Genomic DNA, 27,550 nt, shown 5'->3' with positions numbered 1-27,550 from the left:
TAACTAATGGCAAATTTACACATTTTGATGATACACAGAACAGAAAATAAGATTAAAATGTTCTTACGGAAATCAAGTACTCTTCAGAGTAACTGAGTAAATGAGCATCCAACTTTGTGTGAAGGAGGGCGAGGGAACAGGATGTAAGATGACAATGTTTATATCTCACTCATGGATACTGTAATAGAAACACAGGATATTTCAATAGTACAGTATATGGACAGAGCTTGATAAGAAGCAAAGACTATTTAAATCCAGATGAGAATGGCCGAGTAAAGAAAGGAAAGACTACTGTATGGTGGTAAAGAGCGTGTCAGAAAAAAAAGACCTAATTCTTCTGATATATGAAAGTTTCTATAAGTCAATAGGAATAAAACCAAAACCTAATTGAAAAATAAGCAAAAAACATGTACAGATAGTGCGCTGAAGTAGAAATAGAAATAACTCATCTAAAAAGATGGTCATCCTCACTCATCTTAAGAGAAGTGTAATTAAAACCATGAGATAACATTTTTCATCATCAAACTGCTAGGAGCACAACAGCTACGAGGACACTAAAGACAAGAGATACACAGAAAGCAAGATAAAATGACAGTAGCAGTGAAGGAGGAGACAGCTATTGTAGATGGTGTGGACCATTCTGATTGAGGTGGGAGTGGAGGGTAGGAGAAAGGAGGATGTGAATGAAAGCAAACAATGAGTATAGATGGCTTTGTTGATGTGTTTTTGCTATAAACGAGACGAGAAGGATAGTACCTACAGGGGAGTAAGGAGTAAAAAGAGTTTTGTTTATTATGAAATGAACGAGAAATGTGTAGAATGTGTATAGTATGCTACCATTTGTGTGTTCTGAGTTTTAATAGATAGATGAAAGAGAGAGAGAGAGAGAGAGAGAGAGATGCTTGTACATACAAATATGTAAAGAATATTTCTGGAAGGATTCACATAAGGAAATTAGGTAGCTAAAAGACAAGAGGTAGAAGATCATTTCCTTTTTTGCTTTTCAATTTCATGCCATATTCTTGAATCATCCATACAGAAAGAAAACAATTCACTATTTAAAATACCATACGAAGGGGTGCCTGAGTGGCTCAGTCGGTTGGGCATCAGACTCTGGATTTCAACTGGGGTAATGGTCTCATGGTTTGAGATCAGCCTTGTGCTGTGCTCTATGCTGCCAGCGCTGAACCGGCTTGGGATTCTCTCTCTCTCCCTCTCTGCCCCTCTTGTGTTCTCTCTCTCTCTCTCTCTCAAAATAAATAAGCTTCAAAAATAATTTTAAAAAATATTATATAAATTGTGCTCAACTGTGAACATGATTTAATTGTTCTTCATTCAAGTTGCATCTTACAAATTAATTTAGAAAGGTTGAAAATCATGTTTATATTTTTTTAATTTAAAAAAATTTTTAAATTAGTTTCATTGCATTAAGAAAACAATAATCAGAGAAAATTTCATTAACCTTCAAGTTCCATGTGGACTTTATTAGCTAATAAATATTTTCTAAATCCTAATCTATCAGCATAAGTCAAAATACATTTTCACAATTGTTGTGGGTTGAGTTGTGTCCCCAGAAATGATATATGTTCAAGTCCTAACCCTCAGTATGTGTGAATATGACCTTACTTGTAAATCAGGTCTTTGTTGATATAATCAAAGTAAGATGAGGTCATATTGAATTTGAGTGGGCCCAAACCTATGACTGGTGTCCACATAAGACAAGGGGACTTTGGACACAGAGATACACAGAGATAACGCCATGTAACAGTGAAAACCAAAACTGCAATGATGCAGCCTCAAGCCAACGAATGGTAAGGATTGCCAGCAACCGGCAAAAACTAAGAGAGGCAAGGAAGGGTTTTTCCCAAGAGTTTTTAGTGAGACCATGGCCTACCAACACCTTGATTTTGGACTCCAGACCAAAAACTGTGAGAGAATGGCTTTCTTTTGTTTTAAACCCAGTCTGTGTTATTTGGCTACAGCAGCCCCAAAACTAATACAATAAAGTGATATTTCATGAATGATGTGGGAAAGTGTGTCTTGGAAAAGTAGTTTCGATTTCAGGAATATGAGATCATATGCATTCACAGAAAACAGAGATTAGAGTAGTATAGAATATCTTTTAAAGGAGCAAGATAAATTGTTCCAAATCTAACCGAATGATTTGAATACAAAAGATTAAAAAAAAAAAGATAATTGATACAGGCCAGCTCTGCACATACAAGTGACATGGATATAAAGGTGAATACTCATTTCTCACACGACAAAGATGGTAAATAGATAAAAGAAAGAAAAGACTTTCGCAGACATAGGACTTTGTGATTCAGACTGACTCTTCTGAGAGTTTGTCTATTAAACAATCTGACTCAAAGAAAGCACAAATGTCTTTATTCATGTGGAAGGAGTATGTTCATGTTGGGAAAGGTGTTGCAAACAAAATACTGAATACTTCAGAATTTAAAAAAATTATGCAACTGCAATGGCTCAGTGTTTTACACAGGGGCGGTGAGTAATTGCTGTTCTGTGTTTATTTTTAGATAAAAGATCTGCGGCTATAGAACCCTTCTCCATGACATTTTCACAGAACACACTATTTAAGATTTACATCATTTCATCACTCAAGGTAATTTATTTCTTAAGAATACCATAAAATCTATTTAAGTCATTTCCTGTCTCCCAATGAAATGAAAGGCATCTCTAAAGGGATTTCAGTGTATCCTTTTGAGTGTGTGTGTTTTATATTTTTGCATTTTCCCAGGAAGAAATGGAGACAGTGACTCAATTAATACCTTATGCTTATTCTCTCATTATTCCATTCTTGGTTTCAGCAATTATTTGAAATAAATGGAGGCTGTTTGCTCAACTCTCTTAGGCCGGTGCTTATTAAGTAATAGCCCTGGTCTGCCCTATGTTGTTCTTGTAGTCCAGTCATGAATAAATAGGACTCCAGCTCTCATTCAAAGGAAGCTTTGGAAATGACTCTTATTTATTTCTGCTAACATTACAAAGAGAGAGAGAGAAACTATTGACAGTGATAAAAAAAAAAAATTAAAGTCTATGCAGTCTTAATATACTGTGAAGATCCTTAAGTATTTATTTGAAGATGAGAAACTGTTAACTCATCACAGGCAGTGGATTGGGTCTGAGGATTAAGATTCCCTGACCCCAAATTGTCAAGCGTTCCTGACTAAGATACTCAAACAATCTAGGAATTAACACTCACTTTTTAAAAAAAAGTTTTTTTTTAACGTTTATTTATTCTTGAGAGACCAAGAGAGACAGAGCACAAGAGGGGGAGGAACAGAGAGAGGGAGGGAGACACAGAATCTGAAGCAGGCTCCAGGCTCTGAGCTGTCAGAACAGAGCCCGAAGCAGGGCCCGAACCCATGGACCTCGAGACCATGACCTGAGCTGAAGTCGGATGCCCAACTGACTGAGCCACCCAGGCCCCCCAACACTCACTTTTTCTGTTTGTTAAGATGATTGTGGATTCACAGCCAGTTGGAAAAAAATAATACAAAGGGATCATTTATACCCTTTACCCAGTTTTTTCCTTTGTATAATGCTGCAGTATATCACAACCGCTATATCGATATTAATGCAGTCCAGTGATCTTACATTTCTCCAGTTTTACTGGTACGTGTGTGTGTGTGTGTGTGTGTGTGTGTAATTATATATGATTTTATCACATGTGTAAGTTATGCAGTTTACCATCACAGTCAAGATGCTGGAAATTTCTGTCACCAGAAGGATCCTTCATGTTGCTCTTTTAAACCAAACCTGCCTCTCTCCTGCCACACCTCCAGCTTTTCCCTGATTCTCATCCCTAATCCCTGACTACCACAAATCTGCTCTCCATTTTGACAATTTTGTTATCTCAAGATATTGTATTAATGGATTCATGCGGTACATAAACTTTAGAGATTAGCTTTTTTCTCCCTGGAGGTTCAAGCAAGTTGTTGCATGTATCAAAAGCTTGTTCCTTTCCTTTGCTATGGTTTGACTATACCATAATTTTATTAGCCACTTACCTGTTGAACATCTGCACTGTTTCCAGTTTGGGACAATTATGACTAAAGCTGCCGCGAACAATCGTGCATAGGTTTTTATGTAAACATGTCTTTGTTTCTCTGGGGTAAATACTCAGGAGTGTAAATGGTTGGTAAGAGACATTGGCATATTTAATTTTATAAGAATCTTCCAAACTTTTTCCCATAGTAACCTACCATTTTACATTCCCACCAGCAATACATGAGTGATCTAGTGTATTCTAGTCACTGCCAGCATTAGATATGGTCACTATTTTTTATTTCAGTCATCTTGCTAGATTTATGTTGATGTATCTTTGAAGTTTTAATTTGCGTTTACCTGATGGCTAATGACACTGACATCTTTTCATGTGCTTATTTGCCAAGTGTGTATCCTCCTGATGAAATGTCTGTTCGTGTCTTTTGACAATTTTATAGTTGGATCGCTTGCTTTCTTACTGCTTTTTAAATTTGCCGTATAATTAAAATACAATGTTATATTGGTTTCAGAGGTACATTATAGTCATTGAACAGTTCTATACATTACTCAGCACTCATCACCATAAGTCTACTTTTAATCACCTTCACCTCTTTCACCCATTCCCCCATTAGTTTGGTATCCATTAGGTTGTTCTTTATAGTTAAGAGTCTGGTTTTTCTGTTTGTCTCTTTTTTTTCATTGTTTATTTGTTTTGTTTCTTAAATTCCATGCATGAGTAAAATCATATGGTATTTGTCATTCTCTGACTAACTTACTTCACTTGCCATTATACCCTCTACATCCAACCATTTGCTGCAAATGGCAAGATTTCATAAGTTTTTATGACTGAGTAATATTCCAATGTGTATGTATACCGCTTCTTTATCCATTCATCTATAAATGGACATTTGGGTTGCTTCCATATTTATGCTATTCTAAATAATGCTGCAATAAACATAGAGGTGCATATAACCTTTTGAAAACATGTTTTTGTATTCCCTGGGTAAATAACCAGTAGTGGAATTACTAGATGAGACACTAGTTCTATTTTTAATTTTTTAAAGAATTTCCATACTGTTTTACCTGGTGGCTGCACCAGTTTGCATTCCTACCAACAACACACAAGGATTCTTTTTGCTCCACATCCTCACCAATACTTGCTATTTCTTATGCTTTTGATTTTAGTCATTCTGACATGTGTGAGGTGTTATCTCGTGTGATTTTGATTTGCATTCCCCTGATGATGAATGACGTTGAGCATCTTTTCTTGTGTCTGTTGGCCATCTGGATGTCTTTTGGGGAAACATTTGTCCATGTCTTCTGCCCATTTTTGAATTGGATTATTTGGTTTTTTGGTGTTCTTTATATATTTTGGATACTAACCCTTTGTTGGATATGTCATTTGCAAATATCTTCTCCCACTCAGTAGATTGTCTTTTAGTTTTGTTGATTGTTTCCTTTGCTGTGCAGAAGCTTTTTTATTTCGATGTAGCTCCAATAGCTTATTTTTGCTTTTATTTCCCTTGCCTCAGGAGACGTACCTAGAAAATTGTTATTACAGTTGATGTCAGAGCAATTATTGCCTGTGTTCTCATCCAGGATATTTATGGTTCCGGGTCTCACATTTAGGTCTCTGATCCATTTTTGTGGATGGTATGAGAGAGGGTCCATTTTCATACTTTTGCATGTAGCTGCCTAGCTTTCCCAACACAGTTTATTGAAGAGACTATCTTTTCCCCATCGCATATTCTTACCTCCCTTGTCAAAGACTAATTGACCATATAATCATAGGTTTATTTCTAGGCTCTCTATTCTGTTGCATTGATCCAAGGGTCTATTTTGTGCCAGTACCATACTATTTTGATGACTATAGCTTTGTATTATATCTTGAAATCCGGGATTACGATACATTCAGTTTTGTTCTTCTTTTTCAAGATTTCTTTGGCTATTGTGATCTTTTTTGGTTCCATACAAATTTTACAATTGTTAGTTCTAGATCTGTGAAAAATACTGATGGTATTTTAGTAGGGATTGCGTTAAATGTGTAGATTGCTTTGGGTAGTATGGATATTTTAACAATATTTGTTCTTCCAATCCGTGAACATAGCATATCTTTCCATTTGTTTGTGTCATCTTCAATTTCTTTCGTCAATGTTTTATAATTTACAGAGTGGAGGCCTTTCACTTCCTTTGTTAAATTTATTCCTAGGTATTTTTGTTGGTGGTGGTGGTGCAAATATAAATGGGATTATTGATTTCTCTTTCTGCTGCTTCATTATTAGTGTAGAGAAATGCAACAGATTTCTGTATATTGATTTTGTATCATGCAAATTTACTGAATTTATTTATCAGTTCTAGTAGTTTTTTGGTGGAGTCTTTAGGGTTTTCTGTATATAGTGTCATGTCATCTACAAATAGTGAAAGTTTTACTTCTTCCTTACCAATTTGGATGCCTTTATTTCTTTTTGTTGTCTGATTGCTGTGGCTAGGACTTTAAATACTATGTTGAATAAAAGTGGTGAGAGAGAACATCTTTTTTGTTGTTGTTGTTCCTGATTCCATTTCATTGGTGGTAATTGGTCTGTTCAGATTTTCTATTTCTTCCTAATTCAGTTTTGGTAGTCTATGTTTCTGGAATTTATCCATGTCTTCTAAGTTGTCCAATTTTTTGGCATAAAATTTTTCACAATATTTCCTTAAAATATGTTGTATTTCTGTGGTATTGGTTGTTATTTCTCCTTTTTTATTTCTGATTTTGTATATTTGAGTCCTCTATCATTTTCGTTTTTTGATGAGTCTGGCTAAAGATTATCAATTTTGTTGATCTCTTCAAAGAAGCACCTCCTGGATTCATTGATCTATTCTAACCATTTTTTAGTTTCTCGTTTGTTTGTTGCTTTATTATTCCCTTCCTTTTGCTGGTTTGGGATGTTGCTTGTTGTTCTTTTTCTTTCTCTAGCTCCCTTAGGTGTAAGGTTAGGTTGTTTATTTGAGGTTTTTCTTGCTTCTTAAGGTGTGCCTGTATTGTTCATGAATTTCCCTCTTAGAACAGCTTTTGCTGTGTCCCAAAGATGTTAGACCATTGGGTTTTCATTTTCATTTGTCTCCATGTATTTTTTAATTTCCTCTTTGATTACTGGTTGACCCATCAATTGTTTAGTAGCATGTTATTTAACATCTATGTATTTGTATTCTTTCCAAATTTTTTCTTGTGGTTGATTTCTAGTGTTGTGGTCAAAAAAGTTGCATGGTATGATTTCAGTCTTTTTAAATTTGTTGATACTTGTTTTGTGACATAACATGTGATCTGTAATGGAGACATTTCATGTGTACTTGAAAAGAATGTATTCTGCTGTTTTAAGATGGAATGTTCTGAATATATCTGTTAGATCCAATATATCTGGTCCAATGTGTTATTCAAAGCCACTATTCCCTTGTCGATTTTCTATTTGGATGATCTCTCCATTGATGTAAGTAGGGTGTTAAAGTCTCCTACTATTATTGTACTAATATGAATTTCTTCCTTTATGTTTGCTAATAGCAGCTTTATGTGTGTGGGTGCTCCCAAGTTGAGCGTGTAAATATTTACAATTGCTATTTCTTCTTGTTGGATTGTTCTTTTTCTGATTATTCAGTGTTGTTCTTTGTGTCTTATTACAGTCTTTGCTTTAAACTCTATTTTGTCCAGTATTAAGTATTGCTACCCCAACTTTCTTTTCATTTCCATTTGCATGATAAATGCTTTTCCATCCCTTTATTTTTAATCTGTATGTAACTTTAGGTCTGAAATGAGTCTCCTGTAGGCAGTGTATAAATTGGTCTTGCTTTTTTATCCATTCTATCACCCAGTGTCTTTTGACTGGTGCATTTAGTCCATTTACATTCAAAGTAATCATTGATAGGTATGTATTTATTGACATTTTGGTACTTGTTTAATGATTATTTTCATATTTCTTCTCTGTTCCTTTTTCTCCAGCTCTCTTCCCTCCAGGTTTGCTGGCATTCTTTAGTGATGTACTTGGATTCTTTACTGTTTCTTTTTTGGACATCTATTACTGGTTCAATTAGTGGTTACCACTAGGCTTATACATGCATCTTAACATCTTATGCATATGGCAGTCTATATAAAGTTGATGGTTGCTTAAGTTCGAACCATTCTTTTTTTTTTTAATTTTTTTTAATGTTCATTTATTTTTGAGAGAGAGAGACAGAGCATGAGCTGGGGGGGGGGGGGGGTAGAAAGGGAGGAGACACAGAATCTGAAGCAGGCTCCAGGCTCTGAGCTGCCAGCACTGAGCCTGATGCGGGGCTCGAACCCACGAACCATGAGATCATGACGTGAACTGAAGTCGGACACTCAACCGACTGAGCCACCCAGATGCCCCAAGTTCGAAACATTCTAAAAGCACTAAATGTTTATCCCTCTCTCCCACATTTTAGATACATGATGTCATACTTTGCATCCTTTTATTTTGTGAATCCCTTGACTGATTTTTATAGGTAAACCTAGTTTTATTGCTTTTGTGCTTCCTACTTTTCTTACTCCCACTTGTGGTCTTTCCTTTCCACTTACAGTGTCCCTTTTAATGTATCTTGTAAGGCTGGTTTAATGGTAGTGCATTCCTTTAACTTTTGTTTGTTTGGGAAACTCTATCTATGCTTCTATTCTGAAATATAACCTTGTTGGATAGAGTATTCTTGGCTGTGGATTTTTCCCTGTTAGCACTTTGAATGTATCATGGCACTCCCTTCTGGCCTACAATGTTTCTGCTGAAAAATCAACTGATAGCTTTGTGGGGTTTCCCTTATATGTATTTTCTTTTCTCCTGCTTTGAAAATTCTTTATCACTACTTTTTGCCATTTTAATTACTATGTGTGTTGATGCTGACCTCCTTGGGTTGATTTTGTTGGGAGTTTTCTGTATCATCTGGATCTAGATGTCTGTTTCTTTCCCCAGATTCAGCAAGTTTTCAGCTATTATTTCTTCACATAAATTTTCTGCTCCCTTTTCTCTCTCTTCTCCTTCTGGGATCCCTATCATGCAAACGTTATTATACTTGATGGTGTCACTGAGTTTCCTTAATTTTTCTCTTTTTATTATTTGTTTTTCTCTCTCCTGTTGAGCTCCATTGCTTTTTATTCCTTTGTCCTCCAGGTCACCAATTCATTATTCTGCCTCCTCTAGTGTACTTTTAATTTTATTTAGTGAGTTCTTTATCTCTATTTGGTTCTTTTTTATGTTTTCTATCTCTTTGTTGTGGATCTCACTGAGGTCCTCCACTCTTTTCTCAGGTCCACTGAGTATCTTTATGATCATTACTTTAAATTCTTTATCAGGTATATTACTTACCTCCTTTCTGTTCAGCCATCTTTCTGTGCTTTTATGCTGTTCTTTCATTTGGGACATATTCCTCTGTCTCCTTAATTTCTCTAACTGTGTCTTTTTCTATGTGTTAGGAAAGCCAGCTATATCTCCTGCTCTTGAAAGTAGTGGCCTTATGAAGAAGAGTTTCTGTAGTGCCCTGTAGTGCAATGTCCTCTGTTCACCAAAACCTGGCATTGCAGAGGTATCTCCTATGTGTGTTGTGTGCACCCTGCTGTCGTGACTGAGCTGTGTTTGCCTTCAGTCCAGTCAACTGCAATGCCTCTCTTTGCCTGTTGTGGACAGGGTTTGGTCCCTGTGTTGTTAATGGGCCATCTGTGGCTGCCTTGGGTTTGAGTTGAGGGAGACCAGGCATTAGCCAGAGATGCAGTAGCACCAAACTATAGGGCACTTTCCCTGTGTTGTCCCCTAAGATTTCATTGGTGGGCAGGGCCTGCAGTCAGACCCAAAGTGTGCCCCTAGCCCACTGCTGAGGTTGCAGGTAGATTGATCTATGTGGTTATAATCCCCTCTCTTAGGAGCACAAGTCATTTTGGAGTGGTGCTGGCCTCTGTTGAGGCTGCTTGCACACTACCAGGCTTGTGGCACCACTTTGGATGGAGGGTGTGTCTGCAAGAGAACAGAGGGACAGGTCTTAGAAAGCTAGCAAAGCCCACACTGGTCCACTTGTGGAGGGAAACTGTAGCCACCCGGGAAAACTCCTGCCCAGGCCAGGATGGATGGAGCAGGTCCACAGAAGAGCCCAGAGACAGGACATACTTTAACAAACTAGGTGGAGGGTATTAGTGCTTTCCTGGTTCCTGCAGGTGTCAGTGTATCTAGGCTGGGGGTCAGGAAGGGAAATACCCACCAGCTCCTTTGCTCCTCAGGAAGTCTCTCACAGATTCCTGCCCCTCCAGCACACACTCAGATTACTAAATAAATCTCCTTCGTGTATACCCCAGGCATTTTTCAAACCGCTTCCTCTCTGCAGTATCTCAGTGGAACTGTTTGTTGTTCTGTCTCTTTAAGGGCAATGACTCAGTTTCTTATCACCCTCTGGAATTCAGAGCTTTAACTTGATGATTTTTAAAGTTCCAGGTGTTAAGCCCCACTGACTGTAAAAACTCGTGAAGCCAGGCCTTTCTGGTTTTCAAAGCCAAATGTTATGGAGAATTCATTTGTGTGGGTCCCCCATGCCTTGGGTGCCTGGTTTGGAGTCTATTTCTCTCTCCATTCTGAGCTCACAGCATCCCTGCCTCCTGTAGACAGTTTTACAGGTCCATTTGACTCCTGACCATGTCTCTGCCCTTCCTACCATCTTGAATATGGTCTCTTCTCTGCATTTAGTTGTGGAGAGTCAGTTCAGCCAGTCTTCAGGTCATTCTCTGGGTTATTTACACTGATGTAGGTGTTATCTAGTTGAGTCCATGGGATGACGTGAGTTAGTTAGGGTCTTCCTACTCTGCCACCTTCCCTGGAAGCCCTCTCACTGTTGAGTTTTGACAGCACTTTGTATTTTCTAGATACTAGTTCTTAGATGGACATGTGGTTTTCATATATTTTCTCTGGTCTGTAGTTTGTCTGTTCACCTGATTTACGAGGTCCAATTTATTATTTGTTCCTGGATCAAGTCTAAGAACTCTGTACCTAGATCCTGGTCCCAAATATTTTTTATTACTTTTTTCTCTAAAAAGTTTTCTAGTTTTACCTTTTACATTTAAGCCCATGATCCATTTTCAGTTCATTTTTGTAAAAATGTGAGCTTATTTGATGAAAAGGCTATCCTACCTCATTGAACTGTTTTTGCACTTTTGTCAAAATCAGTTGAGCATATTTGTGTGGGTTGAGTGCTGGTCCTACATCTGTTTCATGGATCTATGTGTTTCTCTCACAATACCACATTGTCTCGATTCCTATAACTACAAGCCTTCATATCAGGTAGAGTGATACCTCAAAATTTAGTTTTATTTGTCAAGGTTTTTTTTTAATCTATGCTAGGATCTGTGCCCTTTTATATACATTTTAGAGTAAACAAATCTATATCAACAACAACAAAACCTCACTAGGATATTGATAAAAAAGATATTAAATCTATAGATACATTTAGACTAGATTGACATCTTTAATATATAGTATCTCCTAGTCCATGAGCATGGATGTCTCTCCTTTTATTTAGATCTTTTTTAAATTTTTCATCAGTGTTTAGTAATTTTTAGCACAGAAATCTTGTATATGTGTATTAGACTTAAACCCAAGTATTTCTTTTTCTTTGGAGCAATTCTAAGTGATACCATGTTTTTAATTTCAGATTCTTGCATGTTCAATGTTAGTATTCAGAAATGCAACTGATTTTGTTTTTGATTTTACATTATCCTGTGACCTTGCTGAACTTACTTATTAGTTCTACAAAGTATTTCTGGTAGATTCCTGGGGAATTTCTATGTAAACAATCAAGTCATGTGCAAAGAGAAACAATTTTACTTCCTCCTATCTAATGTGTATGCCCCTCATTTCCTTTCCTATCTTATTATTAGAACTTCCAAGACCCTGTTGACTTAGAGTAGTGGGAGTGCACATTTTTATGTGTTGCCTAAATCCTCCCATAAGAGCAAACACACCGTGAAACCAGAGACTTCACCTATTTTGTTCATTTGCTGTGTCTGTTGCCTATAGGAGTGCCTGGTACATGTAAACACACAAAAAGTGTTCAATGAGCAGTTAGTGAAAGATGAATAAATGACCAAATGCATACATGAATGCTGTTATTTGGAAGAAAATAATCATAGAATAAACAACAATAATCCACTATTCCTTCTTACCGAAGAATTGGTGACAAAATTTGACCTTTCTGCTGACAATTTGGTCTCTCCCATCTACTCTGTCCTTTACTATGTTCCAATTATTATTGTTCTCCCATTGGGCACTGTTGGAAATCCGTGTTTCTTTTCAGAACCCTTATTGCTAATCACAAAGAGTCTTGACAAATCAATTTGCTGAAAGCCATCAACAATGTATTTCCTGCCCAAATTTTCTTTCCTTTCAATCTGCATGGTTCGTTCCAGGCTGCCTGCTTGATTTCTTAACAGAGAACATATTTATTCACTTATTAAACAAATATTGTTGAGAATCTATTATGTGCCAGGTGATGTTTTATGCATTTCTCTCTCTTGAGTGCTCTGTTCTTCCTGGCAACTGTGTTCTCTCTATGGCATCAGTATTTCCCTGGAACGTCAGTATTTTCCATATGCTTTATGTACGGGAGGGCTTTCAGGAGGGGAAAAAAATCATTTCCAGCCCTGAGTATATGATGAAAATAGATACTCCATTTTCCAGAATCATTATCAGCTTGATACTTCCTGTATACACCATTAAATAAACTTCTGGAAACATCAAGTGATGTACATTATTGTTTCCTCATATTCAAGAAGACATTAGTTACACTATCATCAGGTTTGTTTGAGAACAAAAGTAAGATTGTTAAATAAACCAAATATTAGGCATGGTAGGTTTGGAAATAATGAGAACTAAGTAGTGGAGAAAACACTGTTTATGTGGAAGTAAATATGGAAAAGAGACAAAAATAAAAACAGGAGCCTTTTCACAATGCCTGTCTTGTTCTTCTGTCAGACATCTTAGATCATCAGAGTTCTGTTTTCCTAGTGAGGTAGCCTTCAGGTTACCAAGCTACAACTGGTTTCCTGATGCTATAAAATTTAACTGTGCCTACAAAGCAACTTCTGAAGATAAATAGAAACTTTCCCTTAGAGGATAAACAGAGGCTGTATTAAATTGTAACTGGTATTCAACTCCACCAACTGGTTGGTTGATAGCTATTACATTGTAATTAATTTAACTTCATACGATCAAGATGTTGTATTATGCACGTCTCTCTCTGATTCCCCTGCAGCAGTAAAAGCTTTTCCCTCTGTTATCCATATGCATGAGTTTAGGTTTAAGTCTGTGGATGGATGCATCATAAGATGCCAGAGGGGCTCCTTGCATCTTTAGTACATGGGACGTTGGTATTTATTCCGCCCTACCTAATTTTGGGCAAATTTATTTCCCATCTGAAGTATAAATGGATTATATGATTTATGAATAAACCATAATGATGGAATATCCCCTGGATTTCAAGGAAATAACATAAGGCTTACAGAAAAAAAATGAATTCATTCATTCATTCATGCCTTCATTTATCTAAAAAAATATTACTTGATAGGCTGCTCTATGCAGTCTAGAGAATGGAGATGAGATAAAGTCCCCAGCTTCATGCAACATACATTTCAGAGAGTTATCAGATCATAAACAAAGCAAGAAATAAATGAGACACTCATAGACTGTAATGAGTCCCGTAAATGAGATACAAAGGCAGAGATATGGAGTGGCCAGAGGAAGATATTTTTGCTTGAATGATCAGAGACCTCTCCAGTGGCATTTATACAGCATCCCAACAAATAGAGTCCTCCAACATCTTCAAGAATTGGTCCAGACTCCGAGCAACCTACCTGTCACAAAGCAACTTTTTTTAAAGTTCCATTTTTAAATGGCTCTGTCATTTAACTCTAATTTATCTGGCTTTTAATTTAGTGAGAAAGATGTGCTCAGTATTAAAAATTATCTTTTAAATGCGAATAGCTAGATTTTTCTGTGCCATTTAAAAATGATGTATCCCTTCCTTATCGATTTGTGATCCTTCCTTCATGATAATATTACATACTCCAGTTTTTTTTTTTTTTTTAATGGCAATAATATTTAACTGTTTCCTCCTCTGGAATATATTTTGGTGTAATGTAGGGTATATAATTATCCGCTTTCTGCTGTGCACCTTTCTCTCATACTGTAGGGTGACACCACTTTTGTCACATCTCAAACTAATGAACCATATTTTAAGTTCTGTTCCAAGAATTTTAATTTTTATATCTGTAAATAAAGTTGTCCACTTTACTGTTCTGGATTATCTTTCGTTTGTTTTAATGTCAAGGTTCTACCAACTTCATAAAATACTCTGAATAGAATAGACTTTTTTATTCTTCTAAATCTTGGAATAACTTACATAATATAGAAATCTTTTCCTTGGCATTTAAAAAATAAGCTCACCAAAGTCTAAAAAGACACATTCCTGAATAAAATTATTTTATACATATTTGTATTTTTTTTTCTGTGATTATCAGTTAATTCAGGCCCCTATATCTAAGTCAGCTTTGCTAATTTATATTTCCCAATATAATCTCCTATTTGTTCAAGATTTTCAAATATATTACCATAGAATTATATTCACTCTAATCACTTTCATCTCTTGTTAATCTCATTAAAATATTACTCATTATTTATTGAGCTTTTTGATCCTCTTTAAAATCAGAAGTTTGTCTTATCTAATTGTTTCTAATACAAGTTCTTGGATATATTTGTGGTTGCTTTCTGTAGCTGCCCTAACAAATTGCACAGAGCTGATGCCTGAAAACAACACCAGTTTATCATTTCATGGGTGTGTATGTCAGAACTGATGCAGGTCTCAAGACTGAAATCAAGATGTGGGCAGGACATTTTCGGAGTGCAATGCCAGGGGTGATTCCATATCCTTGCCTCTCCAACTTCAAGAGTCACCTCCATTCTTTGTCTTGAGGTTCCATTTCTCCACCTGCAAAGCTAGACACAAGGGAGGGATCCAGTTCTTCCACGTCGTGTCACTAAACCTCTGTAGTCACATCTGCCTCTGATGCTGTCTCTTCTTCTGCCTCTCTCTTTCACTTGAAGGACTCTTCGGATTCTGTTGAGTCCATCCAGACTAGCCTGAATAACCTCCTTGTTTTACAAACAGTCAATTAGTCACCTTAATTCTCTCACAACCTTAATTCTCCTTTGTTGTGGAACCTAACAGGTCCCAGGGATCAGGGCATGAACTTCTGGGAGGGATGGGAAAACACATGATTCTGCTTACCAAAGTAACAATTACATTTTTTTATATTTAACATCATCTTTCTGCTTTCCTTTTTATTTTGTTTCTTGTTGCTTCCTTAATGTAATTCCATTGCCATTCAAAAAGCTCTAGTAGAGTGTTTGGTTTATTTATTTTCACTTTCTAACAAAAGTTTTAAATCAATGAATTTTCCTTTAAGTACAACTTTGGCTATATCTCTGAGGTTATAATAATGTCTAGATAGTTTCTAAGTGTTAGAACTGGTAGACTTAAATTTACATGTATCTGTGTTATCTTTAAATAAACTTTTATTATTTACTTTTATTTTTAATAGAAATTGGCTGGTTCAGGTTTTCCTTAGAAGTTTTCTTTGTCAGGGGTGACTGGGTGACTAAGTGAGTTAAGCACCTGACTCTTGATTTTGGCTCAGGTCATGATCTAATAGTTCATGAATTTGGAGCGCACATTGGGCTCTCTGCTGTCAGCATAGAACCTGCCTCAAAAAACTCGGTCCTCCTCTCTCTCTGCTCTCCCACTCACTTGTGCTCTCTCTCTCTCTCAAAAAAAAAAAAAAAAATTAAAAAATTAAAAGAAAATTAAAAGAAAAAAGAACATTCCACCCAAAGATAGAATAAATAAGTAGGCAATATTTTTCTTACTAATAACAATAATATTAATAGCATTTTTAAGAGTATAGCTGGTACTATGCTATGCAATTATAGATATTATCTCATTTAATCTACCTAATCATACTGTTGATGAGGGAACATGGGGCAAGCTGAAGGCCAAGAACAGGCTAAGGGCATTCCCCCCCCCCCACCACAACTGCCAGGTGGGATATGTGTGCTATTCCTCTGACACTCCTAGCTGCCCAAGAACAAGGGAGAGGAAAAGAAGCAAAGGGCTGACTGATAGACTGTCACATGCAGGACAGGAGTCTCCTTCAGTTTACGGATAACTTAGTAAACTGCAAGAAAAAGGCAATCTTATCCATAAACTAATGTCCAGACACCTACAGACTCCATTTCCTGGAGCCCTAATATCACCCTCATCAAGATGTAAGGGGGCATAAATTCTTGCCATGATGATGTGGGAAACAAAGGTAAATGAAAAATCAAATTCCCTTCCTGCCTATAGCCCACTGACAAGTCCTTGAAACAGGCAGAGTGACCTCCCTCTAAGGAGCTCAGCCACCTTGATGATGATACTTTTCTAAGGGCAAAAGAGAACCTTGGCTTAACATTATCCTGACCCCTCACGATCTTGTAAGTCTACTTTGACATATAAAAATTCCTTTGGAAACTTCTTTGATCTCAACTCCCCCAAGATATATGCTGACAATCATACTCCAAGCTTGTGGCCCTCTGATATACACCTGAAGGGTCTCACCATTGAGGTTTTACTAAACAGTAATAAATGGTGTTTTCCTAACAATACCTAGCCCCTCAAGGTCCTGAAAACCTTGCTTCCAAAATATGTCTTAGAGACTTTATCCCTGACCCCCTCCCCCAACCTGAGTGTATATTATCAGTTACCCATCACAACCCCAGTGCAGCTCTTTCTGCCCATGGGTCCTGTCCCCCTGTTTTAATAAAATCACCTTTTTGCACCAAAGACATCCTCAAGAATTCTTTCATGGCCGACAGCTCCAAACCCACCATCGTCACCCCCAAACTCCATCAGTGTGACGATATATTGTTAATATCTTTCATTTACAGAGGGAGCATTGAAATCACATAGCTAGTAGACAAGAAAAATAATACTTGATTTTTTAAATTGTTATATCTATTGGGGTACCTGGGTGGCTCAGTCGGTTGAGCATCTGACTTCAGCTCAGGTCATAATCTCCAGGTTTGTGAGCCTGAGCCCCACATCGGGCTCTATGCTGACAGCTCAGAGCCTGGAGCCTGCTTCAGATTCTGTGTCTCCCTCTCTCTTTGCCTCTCCCCCACTCATGCTGTCTCTTTCCGTCTCAAAAATAAAGATAAACATTAAAAATAATTTTTTTAATTGTTACATCTATTATTCAAATTTAAAGAAATACATTCCAGGGGCGCCTGGGTGGCGCAGTCGGTTAAGCGTCCGACTTCAGCCAGGTCACGATCTCGCGGTCCGTGAGTTCGAGCCCCGCGTCGGGCTCTGGGCTGATGGCTCTGAGCCTGGAGCCTGCTTCCGATTCTGTGTCTCCCTCTCTCTCTGCCCCTCCCCCGTTCATGCTCTGTCTCTCTCTGTCCCAAAAATAAATAAACGTTGAAAAAAAAAAAAAAAAGAAATACATTCCTATAATGTTTTACTCTCTCGCTCTTTTGGTGGGGGGTGGGGGGTGGTGTTGTTTTAATTTTTTAAATCTCAGGACTGAGTAAGGTAGTAAATTTTCTTCCAATTCTGTTTTTATTTATTTCTTTGGACTTATATAGTTTTCGTTTTACATAGTTTGATGTTAGCTTGGTCAGCATTTGCTATCTCATGGGAATTACATTTGCAATTTTAAGGTAAGCTTTTTTGTAAGATTTTTCCTTTAATTACAAATGACCCCCCCCCTCATTTAATACCTTTTCACTTTGCCTACAGCTAACTTTATACACCCATACTTCCCTCACTTTCTTTTTTTGTTTTTTCCTGATGGCTCTGCCCATTTCTTTTTAATATCTTGCTTCACTTGTTAGATTTATAGCATATGCATAATTTTTAGCTGGATTTTGTTTAGTAACGCAATCCAAGAGTCTTTGTTTTTAAATAGTTTTAAAATAATTTATGTTACTTCCATAACTGATGGTTTCAGCTTCACTTTTATCAACTTATTTTATACATCTGTCTTATTTGTTTTATATTTTCTGCTGTGTGAAATACTGCAGAATATGTTTTCTTAGCTTTTGGCTTCTCTAGTGTTTTAAAAAGTACTCAATATATTTTTAATAGTACTAGTGGTTATCACGATCTTTCAAAGACATTCTTGAGGCATAATTCTTTAATTATCCAAGTTTTATACAAATATGGTATCTTTAGACTGTTCCATGAGTGAGCTGATTTTATATACTTTTGCTTACTCCTATTTCTCTATTCTATTTACCAGTCTTATTTAAAAATTTAAGTATATTTAATCTCAAATTATTATTAATCATTTCTATTCTTGAATTTATATATATTATTCTGAGTTAAATGTGAAAACATGGAAAAACCTTATGCGGGACTTTCCTTCTTACCCGCTTCCCTTCTTAGCTAAAGAAGGAATCAACATTCTGAGAAAACTGAGCAGAAGTAAAAGAAAGAAAAAAAAAGAGAAAGGAAAGGAAAGGAAAGGAAAGAAAAGAAAAGAAAAGAAAAGAAAAGAAAAGAAAAGAAAAGAAAAGAAAAGAAAAGAAAAGAAAAAATAACCATCTGCAGATTTTCAGCTGGATTTCAGTCACTACAGTCCCTTCCCGGGATTTATTCCCAAAGGAGCTGGCAGTGGGCTGAGAATCCAGTGGGCCACACCATTATCTTTCTCTGGTTCCACCATCCTGAGCCATTTCAGGGCCAGCACGTTTTGTATGGAATTCCTCTGCCACCCTTTGTAAAAGACATTTACATTTATAAGGGGAATCTCCATTTGTAAAGGTGTCTCCCTCCCTCTAGAAAAAGAGAAGCTCTTATCAATGGAGAAGGGCAAGACTTACATCTGCATAACAACTATACTCTCCTTTACTGTGCTTTGCTGAAAACCTCCCCAAACTGACTCCTCCACCCCTCTACTTCTTTTTTTTTTTTTTTTTATGTTTATTTATTTTTGAGGGAGAGAGAGGGTACGCTTGAGAGCTAGGGAGGGCAGAGGCAGAGAGAGAGACAGGATCTGAATTGGGCTCTGCTCTTTGAGAGCATAGAGCCCAATGCGGGGCTTGAACTTACAAACCGAACCTTCAGATCACGACCTGAGCTGAAGTCTGAAACTTAACCAACTGAGCCACCCAGGTACCCCGCCCCTCTCTACATCTTTTGTCTTTGGCTGAGGAAGATATTTAAGGTGATGGCTTGGGCCACTTTGGGGGAGTTACTCTGTTTTCCTGAGTATTTCCCATGTATACAGAAGGTATATGTATTGTTCAGATTCTGCTTGTCTTTTTCTTGTTAATCTTTTTATTACAGGGAAATCTCAACAGAGAACACAGAAGGGTAAATTATTTTTCCTCCCCTGCAATTCCAAGCATACATGGATGATGTCTGTTTTTCTGACCACAATATTCTTAATCCCCAATAGTCTCTAGCACAGAGTAGAGGTTCAATAAATTTATTCATTTATTCAACATACTATTTTAACATTAACTACATGTCCTACAGTACTTTAGTTTTGCAGCAATGGTCTCATGGAGCTCACGTTCCAGTGGAGAGAGACAGAAAATAAATACAAAAAAACCACTGTAAGGTAATAGAAGGGCTATGAAGACAAAAAAATAGGGCAATGTCAATGGTGAGAAAGCAGAAGGCTAATGTTGTTCAGGAAAAGTCTAATTGGGGGTGTGATATGAAAAATGACACCAAACCAAAGAAGGAAAATAGCCACATGAAGATCAGGGGAAAACCTGCCAAGGAGGCAGGAAAGGCAAAAGAAAATGTCCTAAGAAACAGATAAGCTTTCCTTCCTTCCAGGAAGGACAGGGAAGTTACCATGGGATCATGGGCAAAATTCACAAAAGATAAAAGATCAGAGTAGGAAATGAGAATGAGCCTGGAAAGCCAAGTTGAGGAAGAAGGGGAATCAAACTTGACCTCAGCACGGTGACACAGAGGGTGGGTTGTAGAAGATCACAGTCTCCTCCAAGTATAGATTATTCTTCTAATAAGTGATAGGTATTCTGGTAAGCATTTTACATGCATTGCCTTATTTCATTCTCGCCCATGGGAGAAAATCAACTGAGCGGATAAAGAGCTAGAAATTCCAAGAGCTTAACAATTTGCCAAGCATTCAACAAATCAACATGTGGCAAAGCTAAGATTTGACCTTAATGCCTGCCTTACTCTAAAATCTGTGCCCTTAACCATGATCTCAAACAGAGTGTAACTTGGGCAGACAGACCAGTTTGCAATAGCTGGAAGAGAACCTGTGACAAAAGGACTGGCAGATTCGAACTCTTTTTTGCTTCCTTGGAAACACGTTTTAATGTTTCCTTCCTGACTTCACTCGTTAGTTCTTCCTCCTAACAGGTGCATAGTATAAAATGTATTGCTATAGTCCTTTCACCTCCCATTCAAGCAAGTAAACAAACTATATTTAGCTGGTGAGTGAATGCAGGAAGCTATACATGGTACAACTCCATAAGCCGAAACTCAAGGTCTAGTGACCCTGTACAGCTGCCGTAGTAAATCACTGTCCATATTGTCCATTCCCAAACATGTTCTAATTAGGGGGCATGCTACCTGATAGCCTTGGTTACCATCTCAAGTTTTAGCAGAGAAGTATCCGTGTGTTCACAGGTGTTAGCAAAATCTTCTAAACCACTCAACATATAAAACCAGAAAACATGCAAAGAGAATGACCGATGACCCAAATTTCCTTTCGCCTCTTTCCATTTCTTTTGTTTTTATTTCTCTGTCACTAAAATCTCTCCCATTCTATAGCTTAAACACTATTTTGGTTTGCCTTCAACTGACTAAGGGAAATGGGTAATTATACCAAGGAGTGATGAGACACAATGTGTCTCTATTCCACAGGCTTCAGTTGTAATGTTACTTGTTTAATTGTGCTTTTTTTTCCTTTAGTTTATTTATTTATTTTTGAGAGACAGAACCAGCGTTGGAGAGGGGCAGAAAGAGAAGGAGAGAGAATCCCAGGCAGGCTCCACAATGATGCAGGGCTTAAACTCACAAACTGCAAGAACATGACCTGAGTGGAAATCCAGAGTCCGAGGCTTACCTGACCCAGCCACCCAGGTGCCCCTAATGTTACTTGTTTATAAAAACATATGCTGAATAAAGTTAATTACACCTATGTACGTAAAAATAATCTTGGATACCCGTGTAATTACTTATTACATCCTCAGCACTATCTTTTTTTTTTTTTAATTGTCCTTTGGGACATTGCATATTTTGAGTATTGTTATTAAAGGGGAAAGTTGAGCTTTCTCAAGGCCCATTGTTTATTTTAAAATGAAGCAGATTACTCATTTTGTTACAGAATTCAAGAAAAGAAATCCATTAATGGATCATGAAAAATTCCATCTCCAAAACAAAGACATAAATCAGTCCAGTTTGCACTCTGTCTATGAAATATCACACAAACTAGTGTTAGCTTTAACACAGTCCCATGTAGGTTTCATTTGGGGGAATATTGCCAATATTGGTGAGTTTTTACCAGTGATGTTGCTTTTCCTGAATCCCACTGAACCTGGAAATTGCTCCAAAATGACGGAGTAATGAGAGACAGTGGAAAAGGAGAAAAATAGTTCTCCTTCGGGCTCTGAAGCTACTTGTTTGCAATGTCATTCTTATAATCCCTTGTTTTAGCATTAGATTGTCCACACCCATATTCCATGGGACCATGTGTTCCCACTTAAAGTGGCATGTTAGCACTTTTATTTCCAGTTGCCTGCTTGCTCTTCATTTTTAATAGCTTATATATTTCATTCAGTATATCATTTTTGGAAGAATTTGAAAGAAACTATAGGCATGTTGTAATCAGTACCATTTGTTTCAGAAGACTGATTAGGTATAGGGTCTCTGACTCACATTTTTTATGTGGCCCATGTTTTTGATGATACTTCACTGAAACATCTCTTTCTGCCCATGATGACAGCATCGAGAGAGATAGAGCTCTGTTCCTTGCAATATATTCAGATCAATTACTCTACTGTGACATGAATATTTAAAAGTAGAACATGTATGTTTATTTCCCAGTTATTTAAGCTATGCTAACAATTCTACTGAAAAAATGACGTTGCTCTGTTTTATGTATAAAAACCTGAATGAAGAAGTCATGGGGGTGTTTTTCCCCCAAGGAAATCATAAACCCAAGTCTTGATCTAATCAGGATTTTTTTTTTTAGAGTTTGAATAGGAGTGGGGACTCTGGAATCCACCTCCGTAGCCTCTTTCACCACCTCACCTCCACAATTGAACCCGGCAGACTAAAGACACACACTGACTTAGCAGAATGTCTGTGAATAGGTCTCCTTGAGAATATCAGGTAGAACTGAAAGGTAAATTGATTGGCATCACCAGTTGCATGACCCTGGGCCTGGCAAGAGACTCCTCTGCAGCAGAAGTGTCCCCTCTGCTACTCTCAAATAATCATCATGAATTTGGGTGCATGACTCAACAGCTTTCTGGCCCATATGACTATGATGCGTTCATAAAGATCACATCAAAATGGGGACTTTCATTTCTTTACCTATACTGGACTCAAAGTTAGTACTTGAGGCAATAGTTTCCAAGCAGAAAATCAAGGGCAGGGAATAAAACCCCTTGTCACTCCAATGTAAGAAAGTCATGGTGGCCCCTCCTTCCCTGGAGCTCTCCTCTCTTGGTCTCCGCCGCATTGCCCTTCACAAGTGCTGCTTGGAATGGCCAGTGGAATCTAATCAGTCATGCTAACACACTAGAAAGTGTTAAAAACTATTTACAAGTAATGGAGTCTTTCTTATATAAATACTGAAAATTGAAGGAGAGGTAGAAATTTTGAAGAGACAGAGAACAGAAGTCTGAAGCATTCAACTGTCTGACGTGCTTCACTAGGATCCTTACAGCCCATTCCATGAATGAAGGTCTATAAAAGTTCTGTGGGTTAGGAGAAAAGGACTTTGCTTTGAGTTGGTCTTTTGAAACGTGCAGATAGTAAGTCATCAGGAATGTCCTCCTCAATTACAAGAGGCAGCAATGCATGTGTAAGCAAGTGAAAACAGACACCAGCCCAGCCCTCAGGGGATTTGAGATTTCCCTAAGTACATTTATAAGATGGATTTAATGTAATTTTCCCATAAAATGAGTATATGGGAAGTGATTTTTCCAGGAACACACAGTGAGACAGTAGACAAGGAGTCTAAGAACCAGACCAGATGTCATAAAACATGAAATCTGTTCCTCAACCCTTTCACTAACTCACTGATGTGGCTTAGATTAATTTACTCAGTTTCTAATCCTTTTATAAAAACAATGCTTCCTGTTTATTTTTAGAACGATCCACTCAAAACCTTTAGCTGTTCTTCCTGTCCATTTTAGATTATAGCATAAGAAAAGTTAGAACTTCCTTTCAGACTATCACGATAGTTAACTTATCACAGAAGGAAGAAAAAGAATCAAACCGAGGTTACTATTGTACCAGAACAAATGCTAGCACTAGCACAGAGCAAAGGTGTTCAACGCACACTGCCTTCCCTTAGCATCAGAGGACAGCTATCAATAATAAATATCTATATGAACCAAGGCAGACTTCACACTTCTGCTTTACAGATACGTCTGCTAATGGGGCTGAGTCTACAGGAGCCTGAGTCTGGGTACCGACCCCTGAAAACCACAATTTATGATGAAGCCAGGGCTCTCTGGGTATAGATACCTATAGTTAAGGTAGCTTCTAATATCTTTATCCTCAGCTGACTTATTCTAGTGGCAAGGAAAGGCACTGTCAATTTCAGATCAGTTCCTTTTCTGGGCTATCCTCAGTTAACAAAGGGAGGAAATGTGAAACATCCCTGACACCTCTTCAGCATGATTTCCCCAATCATTGACCCTGACATTATAGGGTCTTTTGATAATACTGATATTTTACCCAGATGTGTTGTGCCAACGGTGTACTAGGGCCTGGACACCTCAGGCCAAACTCATCAGAACAATTGAGGGCAGAATAATGTCCCAAGATGAACTCAGAGTTAAATTTAAAACAAGTGAGCTCTAAGACATGGTGGTAAGTAAGACAGGAAAACTAGAAACCCAGGGCACCTAATTTTAAGGTCAAAGCCCCATGTGTTTGTTAAGAAGTAAATAAAGATGAAGAAAGGCAGGCACTACATCCAACTACCAAATCCCTTTTTTGTGACAATATGGCAACCTCATGCAGGGCCCAGAGCAGGGTCATAAAGAATTAGTTGCCTCGATTATATATCTCTATTATTTGCTAACATTAACAGGCACACTGTCTATCTTAAACTCTTCTCCTCTTCCTCATGACCAATATACTTACAAATGAAAAACAACAACAGTAACATTATTATTCCCCCTTTTTTTGTTTAAGTGTATTTATTTTGAGAGAAACAAGGACAGCGTGAGCACGGGAGGGACAGAGAGAGAAGAGAGAGAGAATCCCAAGCGGACTCCACACTGCCAGCACAGAATCAAGACTCCTGAAACTGTGAGATCATGACCTGAGTGGAAACCAAGAGTCAGACGCTTAACCAACTGAGCTACCCAGGTGCCCCTGCCCCCACGTGTTTTTAATACTTGCTTCTTCAGTGTCAGATTCAAAGACGTATTAAGGTCCATTGTGGTCTTTCTTTGGAATTCTCTAGTTTGGGGAAAGGGAATTTAAGGTCTAAAAGGAGTGAAAGGAGGGCACCTGGGTGGCTCAGTCGGTTGAGGTTCCCACTCTTGATTTCGACTCAGGTCATGATCTCACAATCATCAGGTCGAGCCCCTCAGTGCAGAGCCTGCTTGGGATTCTCTCTCTCTCTGCCCCTCCCCTGATCTCATGTGCTCACACCCATGCTCACGCTCTCTCTCTCAAAATAAACAAATAAATGTTTAAACACTAAATAAACAAAAGGAATGAAAGAACGAAAATTATAGTGGCTGAAAGCAATATTCAAATTTTCTCACAGAGGAGGAAAAAAGAGGCATACATGGGTGTGGGAAGGCAAGAAATTTGTAACCACCAGTCTCTAAACTAAGAGAAACATCTATATGATAAAACAAACAGCAATCATGCAAACCCTCCAAACTTCAGTCAGAACCAAGTGTGGTTTTTAAAATAAAAATATTTGAGAACTTGTGACCAGATGTCTATATTTTAGAAACCATTCAGAGTGATTTTCAGTTTTGTTGTTTTTGTTTCAGGGGGCTGCTCCTCTTATTTCAAAATAAAACAAAGCAAAACAAAACAAACCAAACCAAAACAAAACAAAACAAAACAAAACCCACCTGAACTGAGTAAAAGAAGCTGTCCAGAGATGTTTGATAGATTAGATTCATCAGAGAGTAGGAATGCTTTGTAATGTCCTTCATTTTCACCCCATTCTCAGACTGTTAGAATTTAGCATTAAGGACTAGCTACCAAAAACTTAGTCACATTTTATATTCATTATTTGGAATATTTTTCTCATTGAATTGCCACATTTGGTAGCTAAATATAATGAACATATGTTTACTGAGGAGAGAGTAAATAATATTGGACATCTGATTAACAGATGGATAATTCTTTTAACTGCTGGAAGACTAACATTTTCTCATGGTAGCTTTAGGAACGATAAAGAAGCAAATGTGAAATTTGAATTTCATGTAACAGAATAGATACAGTACAGAGATAGTTAACATTCTGTAATACAGAATATTATTTAGATTAAAATTTTCTTTTTCATATACAGTTGAAAATAAATTTATGTTGATTTCAAACACAAGAGAACTTTATTTTGAATCTATGTGGTTTCCCACAAAATTTCCATTAATTATTCTGTTTCCTAAAGATGGTGTAAAGAAAAGATTTCAGAAGGCTGCCTGGTTCATGTACTATTTATTCTGATAAATGCATTATGGAATAAAAAGTCAATAATGTTTCTCCTAAGTGATTTTTTTTACCTTCCATCTTTTTATCTTACATTGTCCTTTGAATGCTCAACAGCATTTAGAATATTTTCTGTTTTTTTTTCCTTCATACGTAATGAAACACAGGTACTCCCTCTTTGTTAATTTAAAACTGACATATCTCCCATTTGCAGTACTTTTTTTCATAGTGTGTGATGAAGAATTCCACAGTTTATATAAAAATTATAACCAAATTACTGTATCATATTGAAATGTTCTTATAGTTGACTCATTATTGATCAAGTTCTTAGAAAATCTCCTGCAGGTCACATGACGTCTCAGTTCAGGTTCCATGAATATAGACTTTGATACAGGGATTTGGATGCAAAACATTTATTGGGAGAGTATTCCCAGGAGATAGGTCTTGTGTAAGTGAGGAAGGCAGGACTGGGAAAAGGGAAAATCTGACACTATGATTGCAACTGAAGCCTCAGCCAATCAATCCTACAAGGAGTTCTGGACCTAAGTAGATCTTCCAAATGTGTCCCATGCCATTAGCTATCAGCAGACCCCCAATGGGGGTGAAAAAATGGAATGTAGACAAGGGCAAGGAGATTCCTTGCAGATAAGGATGAGTCCAGTGAAGGCAGAGCAGTGAGCCTTCAGCATTTGATACTTCTGGAAGCTGGAGAATGCATCCATAAGCCCCGAAAAGAAGATCAGGGACAGGCACCAAATATTTTTTGGTTAAAAGTCTGTTCTATAGACTGAATCATTCAGGTAGAACTTGGGAAATTTGGTAGCATGATAACAAGAATACTATCACATATTAATCTTTTAAAATCAAGAAGATGTCTACATTTGTCTATCTACAAAATACCCCTTTTTGTTTTCTTCTTCAGATGTTCATGAATCAGATAACTTCCAAATAAAAGTAGGGCTCGTTAGGAACAGGGACATGCTCAAATTACCTTAGGATATAGGGTAACTTATCATCCTCCCTCCACCCCAAATCTGTTCTTTTATTTTTCTCCTAGGCATACAGTTGCCCTGCTAAAGACGAAATTTCCCAGCCTCCCTTGTGAATAGGTGTGGTCATGTGACTAAGTTCTCACCATTACGATGTGCATAGCATTGAATGGGTAACTTCTAGGTCCTTTTAAAAAATGCTTTTCTGGAACTTGTTTTTCTTCCCTTTCCTTTCTCCAGGCTTAAGTGGAAATTACTAGAACAATCCCATAAGTATCATGTTAAAGTTAGCAAAGATGCCTCCACTCTGTGGAGTAAAGCCCACCTGTCTACTGTGAAATGTTACTTTTGCAAGATATAGATGTCTATTTCTTGTAAGCTACTCTATTTTTAAATTTATTTGTGGGAAGAGCTTTGCTTTCTACCTAATTAAAGCAGAGATTATTTTAAAGAGACATGTAAAATAAGAGATATAGGAATATCTGTGTTTTATGAAAGATCAAGAATGGGAAAGTCATTTGTGATACAATAATCTCTAGAAACCAGATTATCTGGTTTTTCTTCAGTATAACATTTCTGATACTCCCTTCTCT

General features: G+C 37.3%; 1 long non-coding RNA gene across 1 annotated transcript in view; it reads left to right on the top strand.

The window, feature by feature from the left end:
• The window catches only part of LOC147572066 (uncharacterized), a 91,659-nt gene extending 64,600 nt beyond the window's left edge, over positions 1–27,059 (top strand). Inside the window, exons 2-3 of the long non-coding RNA XR_015246917.1 lie at positions 2,538–2,623; positions 27,026–27,059. This is a non-coding gene — a long non-coding RNA (uncharacterized LOC147572066). The remainder of the gene's footprint in view (positions 1–2,537; positions 2,624–27,025) is intronic.
• Positions 27,060–27,550: the final 491 nt, after the last annotated feature.

Source organism: Puma concolor, chromosome F2 (genome assembly GCF_028749965.1).
Source record: "Puma concolor isolate L17-30 chromosome F2, mPumCon1.1.hap2, whole genome shotgun sequence".
NCBI classification, from domain to species: domain Eukaryota; kingdom Metazoa; phylum Chordata; class Mammalia; order Carnivora; family Felidae; genus Puma; species Puma concolor.
This window is presented reverse-complemented; position numbering and strand designations above follow the sequence as displayed.